A 14,249-nucleotide genomic window follows, 5' to 3' on the forward strand; every position below is an offset into this window, starting at 1 on the left:
CCCGGCTCCCACCTCAACCCTGACATCTAGAGAGGTGGCTGGCTGGCTCTCACAAGACCTTGGGGACAGGAAGTGCAGCTGGGGGATTCAAACCCGGGGACCATGACACTGAAACCAAGTCCATCAGACGTATGGGGAGGACGCGAGGAAGGGGAAGGGAGATTCCCCGTAGCAAGTGACTGGGCCCCTCCAGAAAGGCTGAGCTCAGAGCCCCAAACTCGGCTGCCCTCCCGGAGCAGCTGGCTGGGCACAGACCTCCTGTTCTCAAGGGGTTCCCGCCAAAAACTAGTCCCTGGAGGAAGCCCCAGGTGCTCCCCTCTCCGGATGTACCCCTCCCGCCCCCAGCTGTCTCCCAACATCAGAGGCCGAGGAGAAAGAGGAAAGGTGCCCAGGCTGCTGCGGACTCTAGCCCCACTGGCCCGAAGAGCTGGCTGTCTGCTCCCCTTGGGGTCCTTACATGCGGCAGAGGGGGCCTGCTCTCTAGTGGGGGACCCCCCCTGCTGCCTCCTGGCCTGCCCCTCATCCGAGCATCATCTTTGAGACCCCTTAGCAGCCCGAGGACCAGCTCTCCATGTGCTGATGAGGACGCCTCAGGCACAGAGAGGGACCAGCGCGTGTCCAGGTCCACAGAGCTCAGAATCAGAGCTTGGACTGGGATCCAGCGCCCGGAAGCTTGAGGAAATGCCCCAAAAATCCACCCCTGCCCCGGGGGCCAGACTCCCTAAGCTGCGAGAGAAGTAGTAACAGCTGCCACAGCTGTAACTTCCTGGCTGGGCTGGTCCAGCTGCCCTGACCGTCCCAGAGAGTCTGTGACTGGCCAGTCCAGAGGGAAGGCGGCCTCTCCACCCGCCTCACGCCCTTACCTCTCTCGGGCTCCACCACCATCCTGCGGGCCCAGGCTCAGGGGACCTGCCTGTGAGGTCTTTGTTCCAAACCTGGGGAGCCCCCTGACTCCATGGCGCCCCGGCCCGCCTCCAGGCCGCTCTGCCAGCCCAAGCCGCGGCTCACAGACAAGCATCGCTCCCCACCTCTCCCCGCCCCTGCTGCGGCTGAGGCCGCCTCGCCTGGGCAGGAAGCGCCCGGCCTGATTTCCTACAAGTGTTTGTCAGAAGGAGGGGGTTTGTCTGTGTGCAGACTGAGAGTCAGCAGGAGGAGCTTAACCCCTTGTAGGCCCTCTGCGGGTCTGGCTGCCCAGGGAAGGACTCGCAGGGACTCCCAACCTCGGGGATCGGGACCATCTGGGCCGAAGGACGGATTGAGGAGACTGAAGTCCAGAGAAGGTCAGAGGCGTGGCCAAAGTCACACAGCATGCTAAGCCTGGAAGGAGGCCTCCAGCAGCTTCCACCTTCTAGGAGCTTTTTCTGCAGCCTCTACCCTCTAGGGCACGGCCTGGGCTGAGGCTCCCTCCCTGACCAGGCCTTGGTGCCCATGGTACAATGGGAGCTCAGACCGGATGCTTCCGGCTCTGACTTCTGTCCTGTCTGCCATCCTGCAACCCAACATCTTAGGGAGGCTGCAGCAATCCCTGCCATCCCACCCACTGTCCTCACCCCAAGCTGGGCCTGTAGCTACTGTGGGATTTTGTAGGCAGCACTGGCGGTGGGGGATTGACTGATGAGCTGAATTTCTCCTGTTGTCCCCAGGACTTATCAGAGGGCAAGCTACCTTTTCCCAAGCTTCCTTCATCCCATTCACTCATTCGATAGGCACTGCTGAGCTACCCCGCTGGGAGCTTGCCGAGGTGTTGGGAACAAGGCAAGGTACAAGATAGGCCAAGTCCTTGCTCCACTCTCAACAGAAACACAGGGCAATAAACCAAACGTGGACAGAGGTATGGACAAGACCCAGAAGGGTGGGATGGAGTGGCGATCCACATGCCAGGCTCCTTTTTCTGATGCCTGAGGTTCACCCAGACCAACAGAATCAGTCTCTGGGCCTTAGCAACCGTAAAGAGTCCCAGGTGATTGGGACATGTGGCCCAGGTCGAGAATCTGTGGGTCAGAGAGTAGTGGGTTGGAGAGGAGGGTTTGGGGTTGGCAAGGAAGGTCTCTGTGAGAAGGTAACATTCGAACAAGAGACCGAAGGAAGAGAGGGGCAGGAGCGAGCCACAGGAAGAGCCGGCAGCAGAGTCTTCTGGAAGGGCAAGTGCAAAGGGCAAGGTGGGAACCAGCTGGGCTTTCCCTGAGAACAGCAAGGCTGTGTACCCAGAGCAGAGCGAACCAAGAGGGAGAGGCAGGTGCAGGGGTGGAGGGGCAGGCTCAGGGTCTGCCCCCCCCCCCCCCGCCATATATGTGACCCCTCACACTGGCCCTACAGAGGATCCAGGGGTTCTGAATCAGGAAACAAAAAGAAAACGGAAACTCTGGCCTCTGTACTGTCCAAAAAGCCCTCCAGGCAATTCTGACGAGCAGCCAGGTTTGGAAACGAGCCGTGTAGGAGAGGAAAATGGATCCTGAGTCAGTGTAGACCTGGGTTCCAATCCCAGCCCCACCTCTTGCTAGCTCTGTGACCTTGGAGGCTTCCTGGCTCTAAGCCTGTTTGATCATCTGTAAAACAGGGATAAGAAGGGGAGCCATCCCCCAGGGCTGCTGCCACGATTCCATGAGGTCACGCCTGCACCGCGCAGAGCTGCGGGCCTGGAACATGAGTGAGTGAATGGACAGCTTTTCTCAAGGTCAGCTTGTGAGTATCTGGCAAAGCCAGGGGCTAGAACCAGGTGCCCTCATCCCAGCAGTCAACTCACTCCTCCTTCCCCACTGCCTGCCTCTACCCACATCTGGGCGGCCAGGCTCTACTGGCAGCCCCCAGCCCAACATGGAGCAGAGCCAAACCCTAATGAGGCCCCTCCCTGCCAGCTCTGGTAACCATGTGGGCCATTGTGCGAGGGGCGGGCTCCCCTGACGGGCCTGTCACTCACTCACCCTCCCTCCCTGGTCATTAACCCAGGCAGCACCGCCATCAACCCATCAGTGCCAGGTGGCTGCCGCTGCCAGGCACGCCCCACGGCCCCTGGATAACCCCAAACCCATCTTAGGGGCAGCCGCCTAACACCAGAGAAGACAGCCTCCCGAGCATCTCCTTGCCCCCTGCCCTCCAGGCCTTACCAACCCTCCTCCCTGCCTTTGCTTGTGCTGTACCCCCTCCTGGCACACCAACGCCACCCACAGGCGAAATCATCCTCAACCAAAGCAAGGAGTCCCAAAGTGACCTCACAACATCGCCACCCTCCAAACCCACCCCTCCCTAGTTTGGTCCATCTCTTGCCCAGGTGCGTAAGCCAGAACCTACCGTCATTCTGGACCTTTCCCTCTCCCTTACACCCCATAAACAATCCATCATCGACTCCTTAATCTCACCAGAACCCGCCCCACCTCTGTATCCACTCACGGCCCCTGCAACGGCCTCTCCCGGGAAGCTCTGGGGTCCCTCCAATCTGTTCATCCCACTGCACCCCAGGGCTGGTTCCAAAACAGAAGCGTGCAAACATGGTCCCTCTGGGCTTGCAACCCTCCGATCCTGCCCACTGCTCTGAGGAAGACCATGAAGAAGGCGCTGCTCCAGCCTCTCCCCTACTCTCCACCCTCCTCACGGCGCTCCCTGCTGTTCCCAGGACAAATGCACGGTGCTCCCTGCCCCCCCACATCACCCAACCCCACTTCTTCTCCCTGGGAACTTCCAGGGGACCTGAAGACCTCAGCCCCACGGGCCCTCCTCGGGGATTGACTGGGAATTAGACCTCAGGTCTGTCTTTCTGGCAGTTGGGAGCTCTGAAGTGTTCACCGTTCTACCCCCAGTGCCCAGCACAGCGCCTGCCACACGGCAGACGCCCAGCAAACACATGCTAGATCATCTACGGACTCTAACCAGTCGCCCAAGCCTGGCTGTGGCCCTCGCAACCCAGGCAGGCTGGTATGACGTCCCCATTTTACGGTGGGTAAACAGAGGCCCCGAGAAACTTGCCTGCAGGCACAAATCAGGTGCGTGCCAGTGGAGGTCGAAGCATACGAAGATCCGCCTCTTGATGACAATGCTCGGTGCTCACGCCACGGAGCCAGCAGAGAGAATTAATACCTGCGTGTGATAAAATTGGGAGTGCAGCTTATTACCGGCTAATTGCAAGTCACTAAGCAATGTTCTAACTCGATAATGAAGCTCTGGTTCCGTACAGAGCCTTGCAGGGGCTTTCCTAAACTGCTTTCTGGTCCTTGTACTAGATGCTTTAAGAACAGCCTTGGGAAGTAGGCAGAACAGGAGTGCGATCGCGTTTACGGGTAAGGAAACTGAGGCCGGGAGATGGGGAAGGGATTAGTTCCTGGTCACCCAACAAAATGAAAACAAACAATAACAAAATCCTCTGGCCCCCAGGCTTGAGTCCTTTAACCAGGAGCACGCCCACATCCTGCTGCATCCGCACAACCCTGCCGTCCTGACCGTCCTGACCACAGGGGCCCAGCGAGCCTTCAGCCACTCCTTCTCTCTAGCCCCTGGGCCCTGACGCTCCAGCACCATGAAGGCTATCCTCACCCACTCTCCCCCTGCCCACCACTCAGCCATCCCCTCCGGCCTCCCTCCACATGCCCTCTTGAGCCCCACCTAAGTGCCCAGCACGGTAACAAGAATGGAACGTAGGTCTGCCTTTCTTCAAGCCTTCTGGTGCAGCCCAGGACATGGCCCGGGACCGGGATGGGCACTGCTTTTTTGGCATCATGTGCCCTGAACACAACGACCTGGGGCCCAGGGGGACAGGGGGGGGGGGCATGAGGCTACCCAGCCATGGCGGGTAGGGGGGAAGCAGGGGCTGGCAACTTCAGAATTCATGGGAGTCCCTTCCTTGAAAGAAATGAAAACCCTCCCTAAGGTCGTCCACTCCTTCTGGCCCACGTTGCTGATTTTACCCTGTAGTTAAAATCCACAGGGAATCTGGGGGGCAGGGGAGGATTGCAGGAGCTGGCCAAGAAGCACCAGGGAAGTGCAGACCCAAGTTATAGCCTGAGTGAGAATGAACACGTGCCTTCCGTGCTCTTAGCTTTGGAGCCTTGGGGCTTAATGAGATTATCTCTGAGGCTATCAGAAATGACCTTCTAGTGCTCAGTCTCCTGTGTTCTTGGATTCCACTTGCCAACACAGGTGGAAATGCCAGGGTGATGGGAGGCTACACGGTACAGGGGTCTATGGAACAGGTGTTTCGTAGGCAGAGACCTCCAGGTTCTCTTTGGGAAAGCTGTGTGGCCTTGAGCAGGCTGCTTAACCTCTCTGAACCCCAGATTCTTTTTCTGTAAAACGAGGGGTAATACCGACTTCACAGAATCATTGGGATGATAAATGAGACTACGCACCTAAAGTCCTGGCCCACAGCCCAGCTGGCACAGAGCTCATGAATACACGACTTTGGCCAGATCCATGAAACACCCATATGGCCTGCTCCCTGCAGGCTTGAGTTTAATTTTCCTGGCTCTGAGCTTCCCTAATATCAGCCACAGCCCTCGCTTTGGGTCTTGCACAGAAAAAGGGATGGCTAGCTCTCCCAAGTGGAGAATTTCCCTGTGACCCTCTTTCCTGTGCCCCCCAAACGATTCCAGGGTTCACCAGTCCAGATCGACACCATGTCTGCAGCCTGAACAGTGAAGGAGGAGAGGAGGCAGGCCTTCCTCAGCCAACCAAAACATGGGTTACGAGGAGGATGTGGCCATATGGAGGAAAACACACACACGCACACACTCTTGCACACATAGACACCCACAACTCACGCTCCAAGGGAAGAATCCAGCCAAAGAAGTGCGTGTATGCCAGGAATGCACTGCTCACATGCAAGTAAAACTTTACTGTGCACCTATTACGTCAGGCCTTTCCACGGATTCGGATGTCATTATTTAATCCTCGTGCCAATCCAGGGAGGCAGGAATTAGTATCCCCATCTCGCAGGAGAGGAAGCTCACTTTGAACCAAGCTGTCTGAATCTAGACAGTACGGTCTTAATCATTTGCGACTGAACCTTGCGGTACGTGAAAAGATTGGAAGCAATCTCAGTGTCCAGTAACGGGGTCGTGGAAATCAACTATGGTAGCTCCACTCGAAGGGATTTTACGCAGCTCTTACTAGTCCCAAAGTGGCAGAAGACGCAGTGATGTGGAAAAAGGTGACATGCTGAGGGAACGAGCCAGTTATAAAATAATCTCTATCCAGTTTGAATCCCTTAAAGAAAAAACAAAACAGTAAAATAGGGAGGAAGGGAAGGAACGAGGGAGGAAGCGAGAAGGGAGACGGAGAGATGCTTCCGGATGGTCACAATATAGCAAGTAATACAATTATAGGCAAGTCTACTTTTTCCCTACGTGTATTTTCTAAAAATAACAGCTGCTTTACAAAAGGAGTAAAATGAATATTTACTATTCTTTTTTTTAAGATCCTGATTTTTTAAAAAGACTTTATTTATTTATGTGAGGAGGGGGGAGAGCACGTGAGCAGGGGGAGGGGCGGAGGGAATGTCAAGCAGAATCTCAAGCAGACTCTTAGCTGAGCTCAGGGCCCGACGTGGGGCTCGATCTCATGACCCTGAGATCATGACCCTGAGATCGTGACCTGAGCTGAAATTGTGAGTCGGTAGCTTAACCGACTGAGCCACCCAGGTGCCCCTAGTATTTACTATTCTTAAGAAAACAACAACAAGCAAAATAAGCAAAAGCCCCCACTGCACACCTGTGTGGTGTTTTGTTCCGACGAGACCCTGGGCATGCCCTGCCTCAGTTTCCCTGCCTGTGCAAGTCAGGAGAGTGCTTAGGCCCTTTGAGGCCCTTTGGAGCGTTGACGCTCTGTGACATTCTGTAATTCCCTTCCCACACTTGATCTCTTCCTCTTTCTAAACTCTGATACTATGTGCTCTTTTTGGCACACAGAGCCATTATGCAACATGTGGGAACGTATGAAAATCACAAAAGGGAAAGGAAGAGATCTTAGCCCTAGCCACTCTTCACATTTGGGGTACGGCATGTGTTGTCTGATTGGATCCTCACCATCAGGCATTTAACAGACAAGGAAAAGCCCAGAGAGGATATACGACTTGCCCAGAGTCACACAGCACATTACAGGTAGAGTTGGGTATGCACCCACAAGTAAAGCATCATCCTCCAAATGAATCCTTGACCTAGGGGGGCTGAGTGCAGCCTCCTGGCCCCTGAGGCCCTTCCTGGTCCCTGGTCCTTGGCTGTGGACTCAAGATTCCGAGAAGACTGCCAGCTGGGCATCCCACTCTGGCCCCGATCACCAGCCTCTCCCCCAGAATAGGGAATGCTGGCAAGGGTCTAGGGGCTGGTGGAGGACCAGGCCTGGGATCAAGGGGTCACCCTTGACAACCGAACTGGACTTTGCCTGGCCAACTAGAGTTGGGATTGTATGCTGCAATGAAGGAGGGACCCAGGAATTTAAAATGTAAGGGGCTGAAGCAGAAAGGCCTGGGTCCAGATCTGGCAGCTCTTCTAAACCCTCTGATCTCCTCACCTCCAGAGGGTAACCCTTTTCTCAGGGCAGTGCCTGTAAAGTAAGGCGACAATGTGCTCCCACGGGTGTGCGCGCATGCGCAGCACACAGGAGGGACTCAGAAAACACAGGAGGGGCGCTGTTAGCCTCCTCCTGGCTCCCAGGTCAGCCTGTGCCTCTTCCCAGTCGCTCCACCCCTGGCTCAGCCTCCCATGCCCTGAGCACCCGCTGCTGGAGAAATCTTCCCAGAGCATCATTCTGATCAAGCCTTTCCCTGCTTAAAGAGCATGGATGGCTGTTGTCACTTTCAGGTTAAAGGCCAGACACTTTGGCCTGGAATTCAGGCTCACACTGACATGCCCCCAAGTCGGACGGCTGCTGCGCTGCATGACTCACGTGACAGAGTAGGAGCCCCCTCTCACAAAGGTTTCCTTCCCCAAATCCCACACTTCTGGGGAGCTGCAGTGGGGTGTGGGCCTTCTGGCCTGGCACCCCTGGGGCTCCAGCACTGCCAGAAACCCTCCATTTCCTGGCTGCCATGCAGAGCAATGCTGGCCTTCCAGCCCACAACACCCTTCACATGCAGCTCTCTTAAAAAAGAAAAGGAAAGGAAAGAAAACGCCCGATTTGCGGCCCGATTTGCTGATTTCCATAGTGTAAATACCCGTATTATGGCCAATTTCAAGCTACCAATGTGATATCACTAGCACGGCACTGGAAAGAGAGGCACACGATCGATCAGCTCTCACAAGATGACGCGCCCCAAAGTAAGGACGAACTAACCCCCATGCAAAGCTGTGTGACCTCAGGTGAGTGACTTAAACTCTCTGAACCTCAGGCTTCTCCTGTGTTCAATGAGGACAATAACAGGACCCACTTCCTGGCAACAATGTGAACACTAAATGCTAGAATCTAGGAGATCAAAGAGCGCACTCAACACCTGCTCTGTGCAGGGCTCCACACTGGGCACCGGGTAGGTGACTGGTGACAAAAACTCCTGCCCTCCCAGACCTCAGTCACTGCAGGAAAACCCTTGGCGCCGTGGCTAGAATACAGCAAGCAATAACCAATAACTGGTGTCAATGCTATCATGACTTCCTTTCTCTGGGGCCGAGATTCCTCGTCTCCAAACTTGGAATACGGGCTGAATGAAACTTTCTGTGATTCCATCTCACTTCAGCCTTAAAGCCGCACTGGGGTGGGTGTTACCATGCCCATTTTACAGAGGGGAAAACTGAGGTGTTCAGAAGGCAAGCTGGGCTGGGAATTCAAACCAAGGTCTTCTAACTCCCCATGCCCAGTATGTCCCACCGCCCAGGGCTGAGGAAACGTGAAAAGGACCTGGCATCTGTCTGGTCATTCAGTTGGATGCTTTAAAAAGCCTTTCTTCCCCCCTCCTGGGGGGAAATTGAAACGTCCTTGGCAGGCAGGAGTTTCCAAAATACGCTCTCAGCATGACAGCAGCAGTGGGCGGGAACATCCCCCCCCACACCCCAGCCTCGCTGCTAACCCCAACCCTGGCGCCTCTTCGGGATGTGCGGGCTGGTGGGAGCTGATGAAATCCCCTCGCAAGAAGGGCCCACATCACATGTTTCATGTGCAAACCACTGGACTTTGGGAGGCGAAGGCCCCACGTGGGCACCCTCTCCTCCCGCAGAAGAACGGAGACCGCCTTTGAGAATAAACTCAAAAAGTACCCAAAACACCATGGGGTCCATACCCCTACGCCGGACTTAGGCCCCCTCAAAGAGATGGGCAGAGATTCTGTTTTCTTGACAAAACAAAACCAACAGCCAAAAAATAAAACCCACGAACTCCAGAGATGGCGCCTGGAAAAGTCTCTTGGGAAGTCCCTATACGTGTCTAACCTCAGTCTGTCATGCTTTGGTTTCCAAAATTTCTTCTCCTTCTGTTCTAGAGGTCAGAAACAATGTCTCTTTTCTCTGCAACCTGTCTCAGCAACTCTTCTCCCCTCCAAAATAGCCCGGGTTTGTTATCAACAACTTTCCTTTCCAACTTTATCACTGAGAAGCAGAAGCTTTTGAAACGTAGGTAATGATCCTCTCCAACCTGTCATGGCTTTCAACAAAAGCGGCGAAAGGAGCCGGGAAAAGTCTCGTCCAAGATGTCACGCCGCCAGCGCCAGCGCCAGCAGCCGCATCACACTGGAGAGAGGCCAGCTCTGCGCCTGCCCTGCTGTGCGCTTCGGGCAAGACGCGCCCCTTCTCTGGGCCTCAGTCTCCCCGTCTGTGTACCAAGAAAGGTTGCCTGATTTCTGAGTCCATTCCAGTTCCTACCACTGTCGGAGCTGTCCACCCTCACTGCTGGCCCTTGTTCTCCCTCCCTCCCCCTGCCAAAAAGAGGAAAAGAAAACTTGCGTTAGGCGTCCGGGGAGGCTGTGCGGTTCCGAGTTGTCAGGCTACACGGGTTGTTGCCGGGTGAACCAACCTCGCACAAATCCCAGGACAGAGAAGTCCCACCTCCCCGGTAACCACAGCTACCCGGGACACACCTCCAACCCAAACACAGCCCGAGGCCCCGCCAAGGACCACCCCCGGATTCCCTGGGGACCCCTCCCCGCCCTGAGACCCGCCCCAGCTGGAGAGAAAGAGGGAGAGAAGAAGCCAACGCCCCCATTGTGCGGAGGTGGAGACTGAGGCCGAAGGTGGAGACTGAGGAACCCCGCAGCCGGCGGGGTTAGGACTGGACACTGATCGCGCGTCCAGGGGTCCCTCCCATTCCGGGAGTGGCGATCCGTCTCCTTCCCATGCGCGTGGGGTTTCCACGTGGGAGAGGCCGAAAGCAGCGCAGACCCTGTGGATCGGAGCCCATCGGCGCTGTCCACTCTCCTCCCCATTCCCCAGGCCGAGAAACTGAGACCCAGCGAGGGGCCCGCACCCGTCCGGGACCCACTGCGAGCCCCTCCCCGCGCCTCACCTGCTGGCTGTGGCCGCGCGCCTGTGGTTTCCTGGAGTTGAGCGGCAAACAAAGGCCTCCAATCCCGGCGCGGGGCGGGGCGGTGACTTTTTGCTTAATCCCCGAGGCGGGCCTGTGACGGGCGGGGAGGGCCCCGGGAGGCGGGGCCTCGGGAAGCTCCACCAATCGCTGAGAGGCGGCCGCCTGCGGCCCGCCCCCAGGGACTCGGACTCGGCCCCAGCACTGAAAAGCATCTGGGAGATTTCGTGTCCCTTCTGGAACCCGCCAGAGTGCAGAAAGGAGTGTGAGGCCCAGAGCTAAGACACTTGTGCAAGGTCGCACGGAGCCGCGGTGAGGAAGAAGCCACAAACGTTTGTAGGGGAAGCGGACTGCTTCGTAACAGTAATGAGAATCTTAATAAACTTTTCTTGAGCTCCTATGTGTCAAGAACTGTTGGAAGCTCGTCCTGTGCTCCGTCCTCTCCCGTGCAGTACGTAGGTATTGGCACTGCCCTCCACATCCATTCTAGCGCATATCACTATTAGCAAGCGGGAAAACTCAGGTCTCCAGGGGGACAAGAGCTTGCCCAGAGTCGCGCGGTGAGTGCAGGACAGAAATGATCCGTTGTCCACCGAGCGCTCACCTTGGATGGCGGTGTAAAATGTCAAACTGACCTCGGCTCCCGCCCCAGGTCTGCCACTGAACTTCAGGTAAATGGGATCCCTGAGGCCAGCCTCACAGAGCTGCTGAGGGGAGGGGATAAAGTGAACATAGCGGCAAGCCCAGAAGAAAGAAACCAAGGGCGCTCACTTCAAGAGCTCCCCCACCAACCCAACTTCACAAGAGGGTTGACAGGCCCCAAGACAGGAAGGATTTTCCCTGAGGACCTGCGACCGGCTGTGTTGCAGCCAGTTCTCTATCCCCCTGGCAGAAGGCTCTTTCTGGCTCCCCAGGAGGCCCGAGGCTCCTACAGGCACCCAGTGATAATCACAGCAGCAACTTCTGTTCACTGTGCCAGCGGCAAACATTTTAGGAAATCCTTATCATAACCTACAAGCTAGATGAATACTATGCCCTCCGTTTAATGATGGTGAAACTGAGGCTCAGAGAGGTTAAGTGACTTGCCCAAGATCACACAGCCAGGAAATAGTAGAGGTGGAATTTGATTCTGGATGTCAGACTCTGAAGCGTGGACCCTTTGAGCGGGGCCTTGTTCTCTATCCTTGTACTCCTCACTTTGGGCTATTCTATCCCTCACCCTGTTTTCTCCCAAGAAGAGTGGGCTGCAGGTAATTTGAAGGGCAAGTCAGCACTTGCTTGGGCAGGCCCTGGCTCAGGCCAAAAACTCACCCTCTTCCCGCCTTCTTCATCTACCAGCAGACCCTGAGACTCTCCAGCAGTACCGTCCCCACACCGCCCCCTGCCCTAATTCTGGCATCATGAATAAAGATGTGAGGGCCACAGGTACAGGTGGCCAGAGTGGACCTTTGACCCCTCCCTCCTCCATTATTCAAAGTTGCCTTAACCCATGGAATTGGATCCCTTCAGAAGACAGCAGGACACATGCTTGTCCTTGGCTTTATGATATGGACCTCAAGCAGCCATGGGTCCAAATTTGGCCTCTACCTTCCATTAGCTATGCAACTTTGGGCAAGAAACTTGACCTTTCAAAGCCCACTGGCAAAGGAATTTTTTTGAAGTTTGTTTAAAATTCCACTGGGTGGGGGACCCTAACGCCCAATGGGCCACAGCCCCAGAGTGGGGCCCAAGAATTCTAAAAGGACAGCTCCAGAAACTCATTCTTGTCCTACTTTTTCAGAGTTCAAACTTGGGGCAGGGGGCAGCAGCTGCTGGGAGCTCTCTTGTCTCCTGGAGTTGGACCTTGTGGAGAGTGGGCTGGTTCAAGGCACGGATGGTCACGAGGTCATGACCTGCCCAGAGTTCACAGAGCGGGTCAGCAGCTGGGCTGAAATTCACTGTGGGCTGGCGATAGACGAAAACCTCTCAGTTCAGAGCAAGGTGCACGAGGACTTGAGACTGCAAAAGTTGTGGCATTTCTAAGGCCAGAGGGCCCTTGGTTCACTGTCACCATCATCCAGGCTATCATGGTCTTCCTGGGGCTGACTTTGAACCTGACTCTGAGCCTGGTTCCCGGGGCCCACGCCCAGCATCCCGACCTCCATCAGAGGCAAGCAGCAGTATCCCCACTGCATTTGTTTCCTGGGGTGGTTGTAACAAATTATCACCAGTTCCTGGCTTCAAACAACCCTCATTTGCTCTCTTACAAAGAGAGGTCAAAGTCCAAAGCCAGTCTCACCGGCCTGCCCTCAAGGTGTCAGGAGGGCAGTTTCCTTCTGCAGGCTCCAAGGGGAGAATCTCTTTCCCTGACTTTTTCAGTGTCTAGTAGCTACCCGTATTCCTGGGCTGCTGGTCCCTCCCTCCATCTTCAGAGCACAGCCCAACCTCCACTTCCTTACCCGCAACATCGTTCCCCCCTCCTCGTCAAATCTCCCTCTGCCTCCCTCTTACAAGGACCCTTGGGATTACATGGGGCACCGCTCAGAAAATCCAGCTCAACCTTCCCATCTAAATGCCTTAATCCCACAGGCAAAGTCCCTTCGCCATATAAGGGAACATCCACAAGTTGCAGGAACCTGGCTATCTTTAAGGTCCTTATTCGGCCTACCACACCCCATTTTCCAGATGGGGAACTGGGGCCTAGAAGGGTGAGATCACGGGCCCATGACCACGCAGGATTTGGCCTCTGATGCCAGGAGATTGGGGGAGGGGAGTGGGGGGACAGCCAGGTGGGAGTTATTCCCTGCAGGGGTATTAGGACGGGGGAGGGGCATATAGAGTCCCCGCAGGAGGGGCTAGGGCTTCAGGGATACTGGCTGCTTCGGAGATCAAGTGGAATCCCGGGCCCTGGCCTCAGGTGGTCTCCTTGGGCTGGGAAGGGGACAGGGGCAGCTAAAAGCAAGATCTGGTCCAGGTCTGTGGCTTCAGCTGCCCCTAACCCCCCTGTGGCTGACCTCTGAACACAAGGCTGGACAAAGCAGGACTTCCCCAAGTCTTCTTGTCCCACAGAAACCCGGGGTTGAAGGAAACCGGAACTGGGGCTGTGTAGCAGACCATTTTTTTTGCCTCCTTCCTTCCCTGCGCACCGCCCCCCACCCCCACAACCAACCATGTGTTTTTGCCTCTAACACCCCCTGCCCTTGGCTCCTGGAACAGCTTGACCTGCACAGGTGAAGAATGGGAATGTGACTGGGAATTTACTGCCTCTCTCCCCCTTCCCCTCCCCAGGCCTTATCCAAAGGCCGACAGCATGAAAGTCCTGTCCCCTTGCCCTGAGTGGGAATGACTCTGGGCCCACTTTGACTCCAGGGCCCCCTGTGGGCTCAGGCTGCAGCCACCATCCCAGGACTTTGCCTGAAATCCGCCCCCTGCTTGGCTTCCTCCTTTTTCCCCTCCTGATTTCTCCACTCCCTTACTGGTCTACTGTGGGAGCGTTGCCTTCATGAATCACCTGCATACGGATCCTTGTCAGAGTCCGCTTCTGGGACCCCCCTAAGGCAGGCCACCTCCCTGTGTCTGAACACATCCATGCACATTGTGCATTCGGCCCCAGAACATACCTGTGTGTTTTAATTTCAAAGTATTTTCTGTGAACGACCTTCAAGTAAGGTGCTCCAAGATGCGGGTGTGGCCCAGGTGCCCCTGCATCCCTGCTGTGCGTCCCACGTGGAGCCACGAACGGCAGGGGGAGAGGCTGGTGGTATGCATGGCTCTGTTCTACCCACCCCTCTTCAGGTCTAGCAATCGAAATCCCAGCCACAAAGGCAGGCCACACAGCACAC

General features: G+C 55.9%; 1 protein-coding gene across 2 annotated transcripts in view; it reads right to left on the reverse strand.

Annotated features, from left to right (window-relative positions):
- AKNA (AT-hook transcription factor) overlaps positions 1 to 10,491 on the reverse strand; it is a 52,986-nt gene extending 42,495 nt beyond the window's left edge. The window contains exons 1-2 of one of the 2 annotated variants that reach the window (XM_048223330.2): positions 10,411 to 10,491; positions 3,961 to 4,071 (exon numbers count right to left, since the gene is read on the reverse strand). The gene's annotated coding sequence lies outside the window, so the exon portion shown is untranslated. Of the gene's footprint in view, positions 1 to 863; positions 3,059 to 3,960; positions 4,072 to 10,410 lie in introns of those variants that run through there. The other variant, XM_057313712.1, reaches the window with a different exon arrangement.
- Positions 10,492 to 14,249: the final 3,758 nt, after the last annotated feature.

Source organism: Ursus arctos, unplaced genomic scaffold (assembly GCF_023065955.2).
Source record: "Ursus arctos isolate Adak ecotype North America unplaced genomic scaffold, UrsArc2.0 scaffold_18, whole genome shotgun sequence".
Classification (NCBI taxonomy): Eukaryota; Metazoa; Chordata; class Mammalia; order Carnivora; family Ursidae; genus Ursus; species Ursus arctos.